Source organism: Haemaphysalis longicornis, unplaced genomic scaffold (assembly GCF_048455015.1).
Source record: "Haemaphysalis longicornis isolate Haplotype H1 unplaced genomic scaffold, Haemaphysalis longicornis Haplotype H1 scaffold_9, whole genome shotgun sequence".
NCBI classification, from domain to species: Eukaryota; Metazoa; Arthropoda; class Arachnida; order Ixodida; family Ixodidae; genus Haemaphysalis; species Haemaphysalis longicornis.
Window position 1 is genome coordinate 34,171,311 of NW_027526460.1, and position 21,655 is coordinate 34,192,965.

Sequence of the window (21,655 nt, forward strand, 5' to 3'; positions counted from 1 at the left end):
GTTAAGGAGGACACAGTCGCCCAGATAGCCGAATTGGTAAGGCATTCGAGATCTTATCGAAAGGCGTGGGTTCGGTCCCCACTCTGGGCGCGTGTTTTTCTTTCTTTCTCACGTAATTAATATTAATCATAATAAAAAAATGTAACGTCACTAACAGTAAAAAAAAAATATTCTAACCATTCCCCTATGCCTTCTTTGGTGTTGTAGACTGTCGGCATTTCTATATATATATATATATATATATATATATATATATATATATATATATATATATATATATATATATACGATAGAGAAGTCAAACTGAAAAACATAACATTTATTCTAATGTTTGAACCGGGGACCGGTCTTTTTCAAAGATACAAAAAGTGCAGATCAGTTTGGTTTAAATACATTTCAGTTGTGAAAACCACAAGAGTCACCTGATTCTAGTCAGTTCCTTCGGTTTTGGTTCACGACGGCCGAGAAGGTCCTTCGCAAGTTGTAGCGAGGCTCTGATGGAGCCTGGGATGAAGCCTGGGATGCTGCCGCTGGGTCCGATGGAGCCTGTCCTGAAGTTTGGGCTGAAGACCGGGATGCTGCCGCTGGGTCCGCTGAAGCCTGGGCTGAAGCCCGGGATTCTGCCGCTGGGGAGGCCGGTGCTGGTGGAGGGGAGGTTGGGGCCGGCCGCTGTCTGGCCCGCAGAGTGCTGCTGCCACGTGTCGTCTGCGCTTGCGTATCCTCGACGTAGGGTCTGGTTCAGGTGGCTCGCCAGGATAGCCACCTGCACCAGACAACTGAAATGTATTTAAACCCAACTGATCTGCACTATTTGTATCTTTGAAAAAGACCGGTCGCCAGTCGAAACGTTAGAATACATGTTGTTATGTTTGTCAGTTGGACTTCTCTATCGTACAGCGAACCTCATAGCCAGGAACCTTTTCTCTCATATATATATATATATATATATATATATATATATATATATATATATATATATATATATATATATATATATATATATATATTCCTGAGGAAGACCTGTCTCAGGTCGAAACGTTGGAAATAAAGTCTCCGAAGAGCGTACTTCTACTTTGTGTATATATATATATATATATATATATATATATATATATATATATATATATATATATATATATATATATATAATTACACGAACGAGCGCTGCCTAGACACAGCAGAGTGTGCCTGGACACCTACCGCCTTCTGGTTGTGCCAAATTCCCTGCCGTTTCCGTCGATTAAATTCCATTATAATATATGAATAATTTGCTTCAACACCTCACGTATACCTTCACACACGAGCATCTTAACTTCGTGCGCCTAATTGAAATTCAGCTTGGAGAGTGCATCGCACGTCCGCGGTGGTTTTCCATCTTGCTTTACAACGCCTTCCACGTTACAACGGTATGCAGTAACGGTACAGCGCATGCGATTTTTTCGACTGTCTCGTGGCGTGTGTATGAACATCCATGCACTGCATTAAAAATACCCATTTCGACAAGGAACAAAAAGCATCGGTATGTGCTGATAGGCGATGAAGTGCGTCTTGTGTCTACAGAAGACATGCTCTACTTAATGTATGATATGCAAACGAGAAGCGTACGTGTAGGCGTCTCTGGGAAGCAGCTATTAAATCAGAAACTGGGTCAGTGATTACACCAACGTTAACAGAAAAAGTTGTTTTACGATAGCATAGGTGGCTCTGTGCCAAGGCGCTTCTGCTGTTAGAGAGACCGGTGTTTGGCCTGTTGGTGCAGAATTGTGAAAACGACGAAACCCAGCCTCCGGAGACTCGTAGACAAGGCAGGAAACACACAAAAACATGATACAAAAGTGATCCTCGGGCTCTCTTGTCCTCTCAGTATCCTTTCCTCGCCCCCAATTATATTAATGAGCGAATCCAGAAGCGAATCCAACACCCCGAACGGAAGCGTCGTAGTGTTCGTTGAGGAGCTGAAAATGCTGTTCCCACGGGCTGACCCCGCAGTTGCAGAGGAGAAGGTGCCCTTTTTGATGCGGGGAGTCAAACTAGGGCTCTTCGCTGGACTCATTCGCTACCCCCTAGCAACCATCGCTTAATTTGTGACTGAGGCTTCGATGATCGAGAGAACCCTGGACATGGGTTCGAGGCAGTACGATCGAGACCCTAAACGCGTTTTTGGCGTACCCCGTCAACCCCCCTGAATTTGCATCCGAAGACTTACGGGAACCAATCCGCGCTGTCGTTCGTGAAGAACTCATGAAATTTTCCCCAACCACGCCGCAACCCCAAGCCGCCCCCCTGACCGATGTGATCCGAGAAGTCCAATCGCACTGGGAACTTCTACACCGTCGGAAGCACCCCGCGAACCACAAGACCTACTCCGCGGCTGCTCGTCGACCCCGCCCTGCTCCAACCCGTCGCCAAGAAGCCCCGCCTTACCACCGTCCACTGTCACCTGCAGGACTCCCTGCAGCCCAAAACCAGACCCCAAAGAAGACGAACCCCCGATAATCGTCTGCTGTGCTACCACTGAGGAAAGGCCGGCCACATCTACCGCCGCAGCTCCTACAAGAGGCTCGGTTTGCGAGGGTTCTCCGTCGACGCCCCACGCCCCCGACCTGGCCAGCGCCCTACTGAGATCGAAGAATACCTCTCCAACACCAACCGAGGACCAGCCCGCTTCAACCGTTCACCGTCGCCCTACCAGTACCAGTCGTCGAACCGCCGTAGCACTGCTGACTTTTCACGTGGAAGGTCTCCCAGCCCACGCGGGGGAAACTAAAAGCAGCAACTTCTGGAGGTAAATTTGCACGACCGCGGAAAAATGAAAACTCTCCAAGGACGCAGTGACTCGCTCAAGACCAGGATTCACGACATGCCCTCAGCCCGACGACCCCACCGAACCCAGACGAGACTTCCGAACACGACGACAGCTACACGGCGCGACGCGTACCCGACATGACCGAACCTGCCCCTGAGAATACGACGAAGACGGCGACGCATAGTGCCCGACTGTCAACATGTACAAGCAGAGATACGACGCCATGACGTACCCGCAACTCAAGGAAGGCGCCCTCCGACGTTCAGCTGTCCATCGACGGATTTGATGTAGTCGCCCTCATAGACACGAGAGCCGACTACTCAGTAATGAGCAGACCATTTGCGTCTAAGCTGAAGAAAGTTATGACCAGATGGGGCGGTCCGCACATACGCACAGCAGGTTGCTACGTCGTGACGCCAAGTGGAACGTGCACATCGCGCGTCACCATAGACGGCACAACGTACCCTGCGGTGTTCGTCATTTTGCCTAACTGCTCCCGTGACGTAATTCTCGGAATGGACTTTTTGACGGACAACGGTGCAATAATTGATCTACAGGCCAAGTCTATAACATTTTCCTCCGATCACTGCATGACGCCTGAACCGAACCCCGAAAACCATGCTGCTGTAAGGATCGCCGACGATCATGCCACCCTGCCACGCCGCGCAAGCATGATGATCAGCGTCTACTGTGAAGATGCGGTTCCTGATGTCGACACTATCGTAGAGAGTGACCAAAGGTTGCTTCTCGGACGCGGTGTCTCTGTCGCAAGAGGCCTTGCGCACTTTAAGCAACGCCAATCCCACTTTTTGGTCACTAATTTCACCGACGAGTACCAGCATTTAAACAAGGGCGCTGCAATTGCGTTCCCCGAAGAAACGCAAGAAGCAAGTACGAGATCGCGGTTGCCGAATTTGAACGCGCACCCGAAGATACCTTCAAGCTTCCTAATCCCTTCGACGTAAATCCGGTGTTACCGCAATGCAGAACGGAACAAATTATTGGCTTTGCTGCGTCGCTCGGGAGTGTTTTTCGTTGAACTCAAAAGTACGTCAGACACCTCTAGCGAAGCACCGAATAATAACTGAAGAGGGTGCCTGACCTACCCGACAGTCACCGTACCGCGTCTCTTCACACGGGCGGGAAGCCATTCGGACTCAAGTCGGCGTCATGTTCAGCGACGACATTATACAGCCATCGAAAAGGCCCTGGGGTGCGCGGATCGTACTGGTGAAGAAAAAATCGGCCGCGTATCTGCTCCTTTCGTTGCAAATGCCGTCAAAAGACGATAGTCTTTATCGGCTTTTGCGAAGTAATGCCTTCCTTCGCTTTCCCGCTCACCTCTCAAGTTGTTCCTCTTGCGTCGCACTCCTCCCGAGGTAAAGACGTCAAAGGTTTGCTTAAATCATTTTAAATTTCCCGCGTTCCACTGCTCCAAACCGGGTGTCTCGATGCGAACGCTGCTGTACGGCGAAGACGCGCGTTAATCGAGGCGCCCCACTTCAACGTTTATAGAACCGCGTTTCTCTACTCCACGTGCGTTGCAAGCAGAACGTGGAACTTATCTAGTGGAACCTTGCGTAACTGTTGCCGGTTGATTTCTTAAAATGGCGCCAGAAGCTATAGTGGCGCGGGCGACAGCAGGCGACGGCGGAGTGAATTCTTTTTCTGCAGTTGATAAAGTATTTAATTTCGCAAAATTCAAGCATGTTTGATTTTTTTATAAAGGAACACTGCAAATATCACTTCTGTATTGATTTGTTGTCTCATATTTGCGTAATGTCTTGTTCTTCTTCAACAATGTTGACAAGTATGAACATTACACCGGACATAGACGGGTAGATTTATAAGACTATTGCGCTGGCATTGTTTTGCTTTGGCCGGGTGGCTGAATCGAGTCACAGACAGACAGACGGACAGACAGACATACAGACAGACCAAAATTTCTGGGTTTAAGTAGCCCAAGAAAGACTATCGTCTATAAAAAAGACGGCACATATAGGTTTTGCTTTGACTACCGGTGACGAAAAAATCACCAAAAAGGACGTGTACCCCCTCCCTGGAATCGACGATGCCCTCGACCACCTCTGCCACGCGAAGTAGGTCTCATCGATAGATCTGATGACCGGCTACTGGCAAATTGAAGTGGATGAGAGAGACCGAGAGAAGACTGCATTTATAACCCCGAACGGTCTATATGAGTTCAAGGTGATGCCGTTTGGGCTGTGCACGGCGCCAGCAACGTTTAAAAGAGCCATGGACACTGTGCTAGCCGGCCTGAAGTGGCACACCTGTCTCGTATACTTCGACGACGTTGTGGTATTCGCCCGAAATTTCGGCGAACACCTTACAAGATTGGAGTCTGTACTCGAGGCTATTCGCACGTCGGGGTTAACGCTAAAGCCTGAAAAGTGCCGCTTCGTTTACGAGGAACTCAAGTTTTTGGGACACGTCGTCAACGCCGCGGAAGTCCTGCCTGACCCGGCGAAGACATCAGCCAAAGCAAACTTCCCAAGACCGAAAGACAAAAAGGGCGTGCGAAGATTTTTCGGACTGTGCGCATACTACCGGCGCTTCGTCGCAAACTTCGCACGCATTGCAGAGCCACTCACGCGCCTGACAAAAGATAGCATCCCTTTCGCATGGGAAAACTCCCAAGAAAAAGCATGTTGTGAGCTGCAACAACGCCTGCAAAACCCGCCCGTGCTCGCTCATTTCGACGAAAACGCCGAAACGGAAATGCACACCGACGCCAGCGATATAGGCTTGGGTGCCGTTCTCGTCTAATTTTTTGGGAAAGTTCTGATACAACAAAAGTTGCAGTCGTTTTATGCCGAGCGTTCGCGATTAAGTTAGACTTTTGTGTGTTCGAGCAAATAGCAAGGCCTTTTTCTCGCACACATGAAAAACGCACGGAGCCAAAGCGATATAAAGCTTTGCTTTAAATCAATGGCAACGAGAGGCTTGTCGTGCATGACTCCGCAACTATTTTTAAAGTACAACACGCTATCTTTAAAACCAGAATAAAAAATATACCCTGCAGAGTTAAAAAAAAACAAAAAAAAAACACGTACCCCCCCCCCCCAAAAAAAAAAAAAAAAAAGCCGGAGCTCCAAAATAGGAATTGTCGAATAAATGCCGAAGCCGCTCTGCTTTACACCGAGCCCGTTTAAATTCGGCTTCACTGCTACGAATTACAGGGAACACATTTTTTATGCGCCATATAGGCATTTTGATACCGAAGCAAGACGGCCCAAGAGCCTTTAGGCCCTCTTTATCCGCATAAAAGGTTATACATCGATTCCCTTAAAGCCGGCTTCACTACTACACACGAATTATTTGCTGGAAAATTATTTTCCTAGGGCCAATGTAGATAGCCATATCAATGTATGAAGTTCCTAGAACGACAAGTATTCCTACAAAACGCTATACACCGAGCCCTTTGAAAGTAGGCTCCTCTACTACAGAAAAATGTATTGCTGGAAAGATACTTTTGGCTGTCAATGAAAGAGTCGGATATCAAATTACTAAGGTCCTACCTCGGTAAGGTCATCGGTGCTGATCTCAACCACGAGAACTAAATCCGGCGCAGAGTTGGTATGGGCTGGGGTGCATTCGGCAAACACTGTCAGATTATGAAAGGTAAGCTACCTCTATCACTGAAAAGGAGAACATACAACCAATGCGTCCTGCCGGTGGTGACACATGGAGCGGAAACTTGGCCTCTTACTAAACAACTTGAAAGCAAACTTAGATCAGCTCAACGGACCATGGAACGAATAATTCTAGGAATAACACTCAGGGACAGGAAACGAGGAAGCGGGTAGAGTAGACGATATAATAGTACAAATACAGAAAAAGAAATGCACTTGGGCTGGCCACGTAATAAGGCGAAATGACAATCTCTGGACTACCACGGTGACATAGAGGACACCGACGGACGGGTCTAGAAAAAATTGGCCGCGTATCTGTTCCTTTCGTTGCAAATGTCGTAAAAAGACAATAGTCTTTGTAGACATTTACCGAGGAAATGCCCCCCTTTGCTTTTCCGCTCGCCCCTCATGCTGTTCCTGTACCGTCGCGTTCATTCCAAGGTACACACTAAAGGTTTGCGCAAGGCGATTTGAATTTGCCGCGTTCCACTGCTACAGACCGGGTTCCTCGATGCCAGCGCTGCAGTACGGCGGAGACGCGCGTGAATCGAGGCGGCCGACTAGAAGGTTTATAGAGCCGCGTGGCCGTGCTCCACGTGCGTTCCAAGCAGAACGTGCAACCTAGCTAGTGGAACCTTTCGTTGCTGTTGCCGCGTGATTTTTCATATGCCGCCAGGAGGCCGCGGTTTTCTGCAGTAGATGTAGAATATCATTTGCTATAAAAAAAACCTAGCATCCATGAATTTTTTAATAATGAATACCCCGAGGACCGGCCAACCGGTGGCACGTTATGTGGGACTGTGCCACCGAACCGGACAGTGCCAGTTTCGAGAAGTATCCACCGAAACTTCAAGGAGCCATCGAGTCAGCCAGCAATATAGATAAAAAATGGGCCATCCAGCAGATCTTCACCGCGCTTGAAAGGCATGGGCTCCGGAAAGGAGCTAGTGCTCAGTAGGGCTGCGAAAGGGGATGCAACGTTAGGCCGCGTTGAGGCGGAGCCGTAAATCGGCCCCCGCCTACTGCAGGATCTTTGTAAATAAAGTCTTTTCCAATCCAATCCAATTTTTAATAAACGAACACTGTAAATATTCCTTGTGTACTAATTTCCTCTCTTATATTTGCGTAATGTCTTGTTCTTGTTCAACAAAGTTGACAAGTATGAACATATAAACCGGACTTAGACGTCTACATCTGGCTGTGAGTATATAATCAATTTTATATTCTCAATATCAATACAGTATATATATCCATTGAGTATATATTCTCAATATATACTCAATATCAATTTTACTTTGGCCGGGTGGCTGAATCGAGTCACAGACAGACAGACAGACAGACCAAAATTTCTGGGTTTAAGTAGCCCAGGAAAGACTATCGTCTTTAAAAGAGGAAGGCAAATTACTCGACTGAGAGACGAAATAAGGAAATTCGGAGGCAAGGAAAGAACTCGAGCGGCACGCGACAGGAGAGGTTGGAGATCGATGGGAGAGGCCCCCGAAAGAGTGGAGGCTTCATTGTTATGCATGAGTGCATTGCTAGAAAGACTGTCCTTGGTCTAAGTGTAATATGTCTGATATCTTGCAGATGGACGACGGGGTTCGTCGTTGAGCCCGTATAGAAATTCATCCAATAAAAATACCTCCGCTTGATTTAAGCTCGCACAGTCGGAATTGAGGCGTGCGAGAGGGAGGCATTACAACCAGAAACCTCGCAAGCGGTGGGTGTCTAGAGGGATTGAAATTTGAGACCAACCACCGCTGTCACGCTTCAATACAAGCACGGACGGTTCCGGTTCCTTGTTTAAAGCAAACATAGATGTCCGGACATTGCCAAGGAGAATTTTCAGCAACGTATTTGTAGTGAAATGAATACTGCGTACCTATGTATTTTGAAACTTTTGCTGTTATAAGTGCGTGCATCCCTATAGAACTGATTTCCGATATTAAAATCCGGGTTCATTGGTTGACTGGCTTGTTGTATGGCGTCCCATCACAAGTGCGCTAGAATACGTTCCACCAATAAACACACGCACGCGCGAACGAACCCAGAGGCACATACATGTATCGAAAGGTCGGCACGCTCACCTGCGAGTGCACTCACTCACCCACCCCGCACTCTCTACTCACAAGTGAGTGGTGAGTGAGCCTCGCCATCGTTTTGGACTGGTGAGTGTGAGTGAGTGCGAGCCCCACTCGCAGTGAGCCCCGCTCACACCCCGAGAGTGCGAGCGCTACTCTCGGCGAGCCCCACTGATCACTTGTGAGTGCGAGAGCCACTCGCCGTCAGCCCCGCTCACCACTCGCGAGATGGGTGCACTCGCTCTATTCGCGCTTTTTTCGGGGCTTACCATGGTGAGCGCCGCTTTTGTGCTTGTACCCGCTTTTGGCTATTCGTCGCAAGGGCCGCTCGCTGTGATGATGGTTAATGGCTTGATTGCTTTTAGCTTCAGAAATACGTCGTCACTGCGCTCCTGCTATGGGACACCGTAGAATTAACTCGAACTTTCTGGTGGTGTGTTGACTTACGGATTAATGTGGATGGACTTCTGACGCCGTAATGCACTTTTACTGTTCCGTTTCATGATTCATGGAGGATCTGCTGCGCACACTCGCGTGCTAGGGGTGACGACGGGTGGTGAACGCGAGCGCGAGTGACGGCGGAGTGGCGACGGCGAGGGGTGAGCGTGAGGGCGAGTGAGTACGAGTGGTGAGGAAGACTGATGAATGTGAGCGCGAGTAAGTGCGAGTGGTGATGGCGCGTGGTGAGCGTGAACGCGAGTGAGTGTGAGTGGTGACGGCGAGCGGTGAGCCCACGTGAGCGCTAGTGAGTGCGAGTGTCCACGGCAATGATGAGCGCGAACGCGAGTGGTTGCGAGTGGCGAGGGCGAGTAGTGAGCGTGAGTGCGTGAGGAAAAATATATTTTTCTGTGTGAGTGTGAGTGCGAGTGAGTGGCGTCCAACGACTTGCCAAGGTATGCATCTTACTTGTAATTACATGTATCTTACTTGGAATTACTTGGAATTCCTGGAATAACTCGGACTTACTTGGGCTTGGGGTGCATGGAATGAGGTGCACGGATCGTTGGGAACAAACAATCAAGTATTGTCTTGTTGGTAAAATCGGCCTCAAATATTAAGCGCGAGAGGGGGCTTTGTTCTGCAAATTCTTCGTCATTCAAAGGCGTCACAGAACACCTGACATACCCAAAAGCCTCGCTGGGAGTCATGCGGCGTCACTACTCCTTCGGGTACTCTCCAACCCTTCCTCTGGTCGGTAAAGAAACGTGTGTGGACTTGGCTTCCCTTTTGCCGGATGTCACTTCTAAAAAGAACATCTTATACCCGTGCCACGCGTACACGAAAAATGACATTAAGTCTTAATGCAATTAATTAGCTGATACACGCAAAAATCTAGTGCCATTCGCTCTAATGACTTTTTTGGCTTAAGGAGTTCCGCAAAACTCATTCGCCTTCACGAACGCCTTAAATCTGCCTCCTCTCGAACGCAAAATGAGCACCAAATGAAACCAACGAAACTCTCAGCAACAGAGTGTTGACGCGGAAACGGAGCTGAACTTCAAAATAAGACGATTTTTTCTGCACTTTTGGTGGCGAAGTTCTGAAGAAGACGAAGTTCACTAAAACAGCAACAAAAGGCAAAACATCCTGTTGCTCGTCGTTTGGAATTTTACGGATTTGGCTACCGCTGGCAAGTGACGGCAGCTGCTGAAGCCACCTTTAGAAACGGCTCACACTATTTTTTTAGAAAACACTACCTCTCATAACGTTTTTAGCGCTTGTAAGACGTTTTTTCTTGCATTAAAAGCTTCTAAAATATGACCGCATTTCTCTTTTTGATCATTATCACCATCCTGCCTAACACACTTCATGCCTTTGCGTTTTCGTGTGTCGCACGGCCCGCCCAAATAATGTCATTTGGTATCTTAAGGCCTTAATAGGCCATGAAGACAAAATACGAGTTTGTTTTATTTGAGAGATTTCGGGTTTTATAGTGTCCCCAGCGCTTGTCCGGATGCAAACGATCTTTTATTCACTGATAAATTAATCAATTTACGTTAAAATTTTGATTTTCCCGCTAAATCGTGTGTTTTCGTGGTCTTCAATGACACCACAGAAGCCGACCGCTCTGCAGCCGATTGGAAAGCCTTGTTTACCTTTAGTGAACCTAGATGGCGCCACCATACCGTGGCAAAACTTTTTCTGCTTTTGGTTTGTTTCTGCCCGTATTTGAACCTGGCTTGTTTGTGTTCAGGGATAAAATAATCGTTTCGTGAAATAGAGTGCTCGCTGGACAAATATGGTCACGTAAGACACCGTTGTTTCCGTCAATCGGTCAGTGTCGTCTGAGACAACCCCAAATCCCCGCAGTCCTGTGCAGTTAAAGCAAGCATAATTCGTGCAGTACCAACGGCAGTACGCATCGGTACTTCTATGTTTACGTGTGCATTCGCAACTTCCACTGTCGGTCCCACCATTCTTACTGCTTTAAAAAAAAATGTGGCCTAAAGCGCAAAATAGCCCGTTCGGCAAGCTTATAAGCTCTGCCAAATTTGCGCTTGCTTTTGCGGGCCTCCGCCAATCGCAGAGCTGGCTGGTATGACATCATAGGTTCTGTTGCGGGAAATGAGCGAGTGGGTCGCATGGCCATTCCCTTTTTCCCTAATTACGTAGCTTATTTGAGCGATGTTTACGTTAAAAGTGGTGTCAGTGTGATTCTAACGAGTCAATCTTTTGAATAAACCGGTCTTGTGCTTTGTCTTTTAGGCTCCTTTAAACACTTAATGTCATTTTTCGTGTTCGTGTGGCACGGGTATTAGTTTCCATCTCGCAAACTCGCTCCTCTCTAACTCGCTGCTCTTGCACTTTGCTACTACCTCTACATTTCCCTCACTGTCCTCTTTCCCATCTCTACATTTCCCTCCCTCTCTTAGAGGAGACATCCTTATCTAAGGGGCGCCAAGGATAACCGCTGTTGCCCTGAAATCTTTTTGACGAAAGCGTTGGTATCGGGCTGAGGCTGTCCCCTAGTACAAAGATTTACCTTCTTATTTCTTACCATCTTCCAAACTTAATCGTTCTATTTCTCTCTGTGTGTATAAATCAGTGTCGAACCGAACAAATATACGGGTCGGATCGGGTTCTGATCGGGTTGGGGTGAATTCATTTCGCTCCGCTTCTGTTCCGACTCGACTAAATCACGTACCGAACTGCTCGCGGACCGGTTCGATCAGTTGAATTATCAGTGAAGGGAAAAAAGAAAGCTTAGTAGTTGAAAGCGAGCGTTAAAACAAAATCGAAACAAAATTTAAACAGCAAGAAGCTATAGAAATTCAGAGAATCGTCTACTAATGCGGAGCATTCTTATGCCACTTGCCCATAGTAGTTCTTTACAGCCAAATATAGCCATCAGTAGTGAAAGGCGTTGCACTGTTTTACTCTTTTCAAGTTTCCTTTTGTTTCTTTTCTCCAATAATGTAAATTTAGACCATTATAGCTATGAAGTGCCTCTACTACGCTAGTTGTTTTTTTTTTTTTTTGAAGATGGAAGGTATATTGCGGAGTTGGTCGGTTTACGCTATTTTTTATTCGTATTTTGAACGTTTTTCTGCGGATTTTTTTCTTTTAGTCTGCGGTTTTTGGGGGACGTGTATAAGACGGATATTTTTTATATTTATTGTCAGATCCTTTTTGTGAAAATTTTAGTTTTTCTGTTTTACTTATTTCTTGGTCTTGTAAAATTCTGTCCGACCAATTATCTTCATTTAGGCCATTATAACGGTTAAAGGTGTTACTTCCGCCAAATCTGAATTTTTGTGGAAATACAGGGCGTTACACAGTTCACCATTCTCGCTATTTTTATTTGTATTTTGAACATTTTTTGCTGACTTTTCTTGTTTTTTTTTGGGGGGGGGGGGAGATGTAAAGAAGCATATTTTTATTTTTTCGGGTTACTTTTGGGAAAATTTCAGTTTTACTATTTTATTATTTTTGGGTTTTTCAAAATCTCGATTTACGGCATTATAATGATTAAAATTTTATTTTTATTATTTCCCAGTTTTTCCAAATTCTTTCCGATCAGTTATCTTCATTTGCGCTGTTATAACTATTGAAGGTGTTACTTTTGCCAAGTCTGCATTTTTGTGGCTGTGAGGGTGCTCGGCGAAGAATACTAGGCATTAAAATTCAGAACACTGCTTTTTACCAATAACAGTAATGCAATTGCAAAGATAACTTTAAGAAATTGGGCCAGATAATACGAAAACAAGACGAAGTAGTGACAATTTTCCGGCACTTTGTAGCCCAGAGCTTACGTCGTCAGAGGAACTAGTTTGGGTGTTTTCACAATTGATGGGGCAGGTGTGTCCTGTCAAAAATTTTTAATTGGGACATGAAATTTGTGTATAGCTCCTTGTGAACAAGTACTATTATAGCTGAGGCTAGTTTTCAGAGAAAAAACTTTCCGTTTCTGGAAAAAAAAAAAAAACCTCCATGCTGGCTCGAACCATACACGTGTTTGACGAATCGCTCCAAATTCGAAACGTTTGCCTCTGTAAAACACAAGCTATTGCAGCCATCACCACAGATTTTTTTTCGGTGGAGACTGCATACCTTAAGATGAGTTTATCGTATTTATTTTTGGTTTCCGGTCGGAATTCTAAAAAAAAATTACAAACGACATATTTCCAAAATTTTTGTTTCCGTTTTTCAGCATCTAAACAAGCTAGGGAGTTCAATTCTTTCAGCAATATTTGTCACCATTTTCTATACCTCTTTGCTATTTTAGTTCATGTAGCAAACACGGTTCCATTTGAAAAATACACTACACTGCACATAAGTCGGGCATCTTGCTCTAACTTGAAAACCAGCACGGACCAGAGCTTCCCAACGATCAGCTCCTGAAGCTCGTCTCAATAAAGTTTTCCACTCACTCATCCACCTGGGATTGTTGAACGGATATTAAACAATCACACACACACACACACACACACACACACACACACACACACACACACACACACACACACACACACACACACACACACACACACACACACACACACACACACACACACACACACACACACGCACGCACGCACGCACGCACGCACGCACGCACGCACACGCACACGCACGCACGCACGCACGCACACGCACACGCACGCACACACACATTCAGCTTTTCGCTCTTCGCACGCTTATATGTTACTCCTGCAATCCTGTATTCCCAAAATTTACCACAAGTTTGCCACACATACTAGAGGCACTTTTTTGATTGATTGTGGGGTTTAACGCGCCGACGCAACGCAGGCGATGAGGCGCGCCGTAGTGGAGGGCTCCGGATTAATTTTGACCACCTGGGGATCTTTAACGTGCGCCGAAAGCTCGTACACACGGGCGTTTTTGCTTTTCGCCTCCATCAGAAAAGCGGCCGCCGCGGCCGGGAATGGAACCCGCGACCTCGTGCTCAGCAGCGCAACGCCTTAGCCACTGAGCCACCGCGGCGGGTTAGAGGCACTTTTTTACCTGAACTGGCTGCACTAGTGCAAGCAGTGCAGCATATGTTCATTTTTTTTTTTGCTAACTGAAATCTCCAGTAGCACTCAGCACTGGTCTGCACGACACTGCACTAATCTGCACCAGTTCAGGTAAAAAAAAATGCCCTACTATTCACTTTGTTTTCTTCCGATGACGTCACCACTACAATGCGGTCGCGCTACAGCAGCCATTTCACCTTCAGCTCGCTTTTGGCCTGCCGTTGAGCGCGACGACCTTAACTTTGCGTGCAGACGTCCTCGTCTGCGCATGTGTCGGGGACGTCATCGTTTCGAAACCAACCCGACCGACGTGGCAACGAACCAGCGAAAGGGACTCCCCCGAACGTATAGTGTATGCCAGATGGATTTCTCAGGGTCACATGAGCACTCCGGGGCGTCTTCGATGCCCGACAGCGATGGATCACCTCTGCACGCCGTGAGACGTATGTTCCGTTCCTTGAGTTCGACGTCACTCGGCAGCATGCGGGGCTCACCCCTGCTGTATTTATTTTAATTCACGTAAACCTATTTATTTTACCTTGTTCTCGCAAGATCGATTCGGAGAACTTTCGATTTTATTTTCTCTTCCGAAATTTGGTATGAGAAGGAAGGTAGCGCTGACAGATATCGCAGAAAGGGGTAATTTTCCTAATGCGAATTTCCTTTTCCTTTTTCCTGGCGGTAAATAAATGCGTGCGTACATAATTTAAACAAAGCGCCGGTGTCTCATCGTGATGTATAACAGGGGTGATTACGTAACACCAAAAAGCGATGACGAAGATTATTGACAAAATTACTTTACTACCGTTAACAACCATGCCTTAGAAAGGGCGGCGTCAAAAGAGCACGCGACAAAAGTGCACGACGACAAAAGAACACAGCGACAAAAAGAGCACATGACAAAAGGACAAAGCGTCAAAACAGCACAGCGACAAACAATCGCGCTTTTATAGAACGGCTAAATGGCCAATTATTTATAGTTTTAAAGTGTGTGGGGTGTGAAAATATTTTCTGTGGGGTTTTCTTATTTCGCGTTACTGTTTATAGAAAAAAAAATTTCGGATATCGCTACCTTCAGAGAACGCAGCTAATGCCTGTTCAAATTGGGGCACATATACTACAAGGTATGAAGCAAACATAAGATGCTGTGTTTTTCATATTTCATATTATATTTGTGCGATTTCTCAGCATAAACAGTTTGTCATACATTTTCTGAGAACGCAAAGAATCTCCCATTATTGCTCTTTGAGCTACCTGTCGCAAGCTGACGCTCCTTCTTTTGGAAGACGACAGTCTTTGTCGGGCTACTGAAACGCAGGAATTTCTGTCTGTCTGTCTGTCTGTCTGTCTGTCTGTCTGTCTGTCTGTCTGTCTGTCTGTCTGTCTGTCTGTCTGTCTGTCTGTCTGTCTGTCTGTCTGTCAGTCAGTCAGTCAGTGACTCGATTTAGCCACCCTGCCAAAGTGAAACTAATTCTGCGCAATAATCTTATATACTCACTGCCAAATCTAAGTCCGGTGTCAATTTTCATACTTGCCAACATTGTTGAACAAGAACAAGACATTACGCAAATGTATGGCAGAAAATCAGTACATGAGTGATATTTGCAGTGTTCATTTTTTAGAAAAATTATGAATACTTCGTTTTTGCGACCGCGAATGAAATACTACATAAACTGCAGAAAACCGTCGCCTGCTGTTGCCCGGGCTATTATAGCTCCTGGCATAATTTAAGAAATGGAACGGCAACAGCAACGAAAGGTTCTACTAGTTAGTTTCCACGTTCCACTTGGAACGCTCGTGGAGTAGAACAACGTGGTTCTACAATAAACGTTGTAGTGGGGTGCCTCGATTCACGCGCGTCTCCGCAGTACGGCAGCGCTGGCATCGAGGCACTTGACTTGGAGCAGTGGAACACGCTAAATTTAAATTGACTTGAGCAATCTTATAGCGTGTTATCTTGTGAGAGAGAGAGAGAGAGAGAGAGAGAGAGAGAGAGAGAGAGAGAGAGAGAGAGAGAGAGAGAGAGAGAGAGAGAGAGAGAGAGAGAGAGAGAGAGAGAGAGAGACGTTTATTAGCACAAAAAGGAGGTGTCGCGATTGTCTTAAGGGTGGTGGGAACGAGACGGAAGAGGATCAGCATGAGAGGCGAGCGGGAAAGAGAAGGGAGGCATTTACTTGGCAGGGGCGCCAGACGACTATCGTCTTTCGTCGACATTTGCAACGGAAGGAGCAGATACGCGGCCATTTTTAATACTTATTTCGCAATGTAATACGTACATTTGTGTTGGTAATTTATAGTTGCTCTTTACGTGTGCTGTAAAACAATAATTTTCGCACTTTTGGTGCTTCGTTAGGACAGCCTGAGAAAAGGAAAGTTGTGTTCCATTTATTATGATGTTTACATACCGCGCAATATTACCTTCCCTGGTTATCGATCGCGATGACGCATGTGCATATAGTATCCTACATCATATATATTGCCTTAAATGTAAAAATGTGTCGTAATTGCCCGTGATGCCAAATATTTGCAAATTACAGTGCACGAGATATAAGCCCCGTGCCACCCGGCCTTCTCGATCTGCGCAAGTTTTCCTGAATCGGGAATGCTCTGGCCTACCATCACCTCTCCAAAGCGCACAAATAGACGGGGTCAAAGAGGAGGGACCCACACACGCGCGTGTGTGTGTCCCTCCTCTTTGACCCCGTCTATTTGTGCGCTTTGAAGTTTTTCGATATCATGCACCAACTAGCCCAACTTGCGGTATTGCTACCATCACCCCCACTGTCGTTCGCGCTGGCACCAATGTTGGAGTCGGCGTGCCGTGATTGTCCAGGAGCATGACAGCGAAACAAGTTCCGGGAACGACCCTGCGCAATCGTCGCCAACACTACCGCGCATATCCAAAGGCACTGTTACAACAGAAATTTCCCCCTTGTGTGGTTGTTCCCGGATCTTATCGAGTTGCCCGGCATTGGCAATCGTGATCTCGTCAATATCAGGAATTAATGACATTTTCCACGACCTCTACCAGCGCATGCGCTGGCGGGCGCCGCCATTACTTTTGGTTGCTCGCACTTATCGCAGATACCGCCTTTAACAGATGCGGTATAGGGACGCGGATCAACTCCAAACAGCTGAATCAACTCCAAACTGATACTGGTTGGAATTTCGGGGTTTCTACAAAGCGCTAAGTCATCGGATGGTCAGGCACGGCCACTAACGGCGTTACAGATAGCAAGTTGCCCATCGCAACAGGCGGCAAAGGGAGCCAGAGTGCCAAAAAAATTGCCGTGTATGGAAGGCGCGCTACGCCAAGTGAGGCTAAGGTTAATCCCCAAACTCACCAGATTCGCTTCGCTCGCAGCGCGGCATAAAATGTAGCGGTCGTACCAATCAATGCTGATTGCACCGATCATCACTATAATACCGGCCAGCAACGAGAATTCAGTGTTAAATATAGAACTGTTTCTTAGCTATGCAAACGTCAACGCACTCAAGTAAACCACACTGCTCCCATATGCGCCTGCTCGACTAGCACTTTATTTTCAAGCATTTTCGTTCGTTTAAACATGCGGTAAATTTGTCGACTTTCGCTTTACATCGAGCAGCTTTCTTTTGACGTGAAGCTCGTCTATGAATGTGGAAAAGCTCACAGGGAAGGCTCGAATTTGTATAAACTGTCCAACAGTGCCATTCTGTGCGTGGAAGCGCCGTCATTCTCGAGGGAAAACATTCTTCCAGCGAAGGGAGCACTAATCAATGTCAGCCTTTTTAGCTGCTGCGGCGTATTCGTTATAACTGGAGCGCCACGTTTGTAGCAGCTCCGTCGGGGTGGCTTGTGAGCTCAACGAACGGCAAAGCTGGGTATGGCGGTCGTCCCAGGTCAATGCTTGCGGTGAGAGCCACAGTTATCTACGGGATATCCTATTAAGGCGATCAGAACCTCGTAAAAACAAATTGCTTTTACCGTGCCCCTACCGGGCTTGCTCAGCTGAACGCAGCAAAAGCCATCGCGCACGATATGTTCACTGAAAAAAACGATGAAAAAAATTGGCCGCGTATCTGCTCCTTTCGTTGCAAATGCCATCAAAAGACGATAGTCTTTATTGGCTTTTGCGAAGTAAATGCCTCCCTTCGCTTTCCCGCTCACCTCTCATGTTGCTCCTTTAGCGTCGCGCTCCTCCCAAGGTAAAGACGCCAAATGTTTGCTTAAATCATTTTAAATTTCCCGCGTTCCGCTGCTCCAAACCGGGTGTCTCGATGCGAACGCTGCCGTACGGCGAAGACGAGCGTTAATCGAGGCGCCCTACTTCAACGTTTATAGAACCGCGTTTCCCTACTCCACGTGCGTTGCAAGCAGAACGTGGAACCTATCTAGTGGAACCTTGCGTAACTGTTACCGGTTGATTTCTAAAAATGGCGCCAGAAGCTATAGTGGCGCGGGCGACAGGAGGCGACGGCGGAGTGAATTCTTTTTCTGCAGTTGATGAAGAATTTAATTTCGCAAAAGTCAAGCCTGTTTGATTTTTTATAAAGGATCACTGCAAATATCACTTCTGTATTGATTTGTTGTCTCATATTTGCGTAATGTCTTGTTCTTCTTCAACAATGTTGACAAGTATGAACATTGCACCGGACATAGACGGGTAGATTTAGCTGTGACTATATAAGACTATTGCGCAGGAATTGTTTTGCTTTAGCCGGGTGGCTGAATAGAGTCACAGACAGACAGACGGACAGACAGACATACAGACAGACCAAAATTTCTGGGTTTAAGTAGCCCAAGAAAGACTATCGTCTTTAAAATATTGCAGGATCTTTCAACATATCCTTTCGCGAACGCGTACGTCTCTCGTAACTTAGGTTTGCCGGCGAGCCTCGTGCCTAAGTCGACTTACACCCTCGGCATCAGACTCACTGCAGCCACTTTTTCAATATTCACTATTCAGGCTGCTGCTACAATGCCGAAGAAGCTGAAGGCCAACCAGGACTGTGAGGGAAATTTCTGACGCATATTAGTTTCTTTTTGTTATACTCACGTTATGCGTCGGAAGCCATTGGGAATTCACCGCGCGCCGAGTGTTTTTTTCCTGTTTTTCATTTTTCTTTTGAATATGAAACAGTGCGGGCAAAGTCCTTCTTCCTGATCATTCTTTTAAAGACGATAGTCTTTCTTGGGCGACTTAAACCCAGAAATTTTGGTCTGTCTGTATGTCTGTGTGTCTGTATGTCTGTCCGTCTGTCTGTCTGTGACTCGATTCAGCCACCCGGCCAAAGCAAAGCAATGCCTGCGCAATAGTCTTATATAGTCACAGCTAAATCTACCCGTCTACGTCCGGTGTAATGTTTATACTTGTCAGCATTGTTGAAGAAAAACAAGACATTACGCAAATATAATACAACAAATTAATAAAGAAGTATTATTTGCAGTGTTCTTTCATAAAAAAATCATAGACGCTTGATTTTTGCGAGCTGAAATACTACATCCACTGCAGAAAAAAAATTCACTCCGCCATCGCCTGCTGTCGCCCGCGCCACTATAGCGTCTGGCGGCATTTTAAGAAATGAAGCTGCAACAGTTACGAAAGGTTCCACTAGATAGGTTCCACGTTCTGCTTGGAACGCACGTGGACTAGGGAAACGCGGTACTATAAGCATTGAAGTAGGGCGCCTCCATTCACGCGCGTCTCCACCGTACTGCAGCGCTCGCATCGAGGAAGCCGGCCTGTACCGCAGTGGAACGCGGTAAATTTAAAATGATTTACGCAAACCTTTGGCGTCTTTACCTTAGGAGGAGCGCGACGCAAGAGGAACAACATGAGAGGTGAGCGGGAGAGCTAAGGGAGGCATTTACTTGGCAAAAGTCGATAAAGACTATCGTCTTTTGTCGACATTTGCAACGAAAGGAGCAGATACGCGGCCAATTTTTCTGTTCTATGCTATAGAACGAAACGCGCTGAAATTTTTTTGCTTTATTCTTTCGCATGAACGCGAGCTATGCAAGCGTGGAGTGCCATCGAACGCGTTAGCAAAAGGTAGGCAGCTGTGGGCAGTTTTCTTGCGGACGATATCCGGGTGGGTGTGCGTTCGCTGGACGCCGGCCGGGTGCCCGCTTTTGCCAGCCTAGCCAAGTAAAAGTTTCGCGTTAAAAAAAAAAAACTATTTCAGCACACCGCCGATCCCACAGATGGTGGGCACTTCCCCCAGGGTGAATCGGGAAGACAGAGCATAACGGACCGAGAGAAAGACAAAATAACAACGATGTCAGGCCGAGAAAATGCTTATATATATATCGTAGAAATGGGGATTAAATGCAGCGCAAGCCGGTGCAGTGGTGTCATAAAGAACTAAAATAAACCACACAAGCAATAAGAAATTCGGCATGCGGAATCGGCGCGCGTGGGCAGGTAGTTATCTTTTAAGCCGGTCGTGACCATGGCGTAAGAAAACGTACTAAAGTTCGTCAACAGCGCCCTCAAAGAGCGACTTCGCGCATGAAGTTAAAAAAAAAAAAACGGAGCGTGGTGCGCATGCAAAGCGAGCCTCTTGGCTATCACCGCGGGCGTGATTCGTGATTAGCAATTCTGGGCAACAGCGTCAGCGGCAACCATGGCTGAAAGAGCTCCCGATTGTGCATTTCGTATTGCCTGCTGCGAGCTCTACTTGGCCTAGAAAAGGTCCATTCCACACACAAGTCGGCATCAAATAACCTTAATCTGGCTGTGGCGCGTGCACGCACACACGCACACGCGCACTCGAACACTTGCACACGCACACACGCACAAGCCCCGCACACGAGCACACGCAAAGACACGCATGCACGCACGCACGCATGCACACAAATGCACATACGCACACATACAAACACGAACACACACACACACGTACGCACTCACGCACACACGCACAGAGTGTTCGGTCGGTTACCGTTCGGGATCGAGCGACTTCTTCATATTTCTGCGGTTCAGTCCCGGTTCGACTATGACTCCAGCCGAAAGCAACGCCACCAATGCTGTAAGAAATATAGATCAAGTATTAAGGATGCCAAAACAAAATAGTTTGCTGAAATGCTATCCAAGTTTCTTGAAAAATCACCGCGTAAGTTTTAGGAATATCTAAGCAGCCATAAGCGTATAGCACGAATCAGTCTTCACTCGGAAGTAACGCGACCTCTGCCGATTCTTTCAATAACTACTTCAAGTCACTGCTTACAGTTGCTTACAGTGCTTACAGTGCTTACATTGCTTACAGTGCTTACAGTGCATAAGGTCTTGTACTTAAACCACCATATAGGAGATTCCCTTGGCCCACTTGCAGTAACAGGAAGAGGTGTAGTGAACTTGTAATTGAATTTAGACCTGAAGAAATCACCAGGACCAGACAACACCAATACGTTTCTTTATCGTTACGCGAGGTGTTAGTTCGTTATGAATGCATAGTCTATAATAATGCACTATCATTGTACACATTACCAAACGAATGGAAATTAACAAAGAATATTTCTGTTCATAAAGGTGGATGAAAAACTGACGTTACATACTTTAGACCGATCTCGTTGACTTGTACAGTAAGCAAACTTCTTGAAAGTGTAATTCAGAAACATATTATCCCTTGCCTTGTGAACGAATGAATTTTATC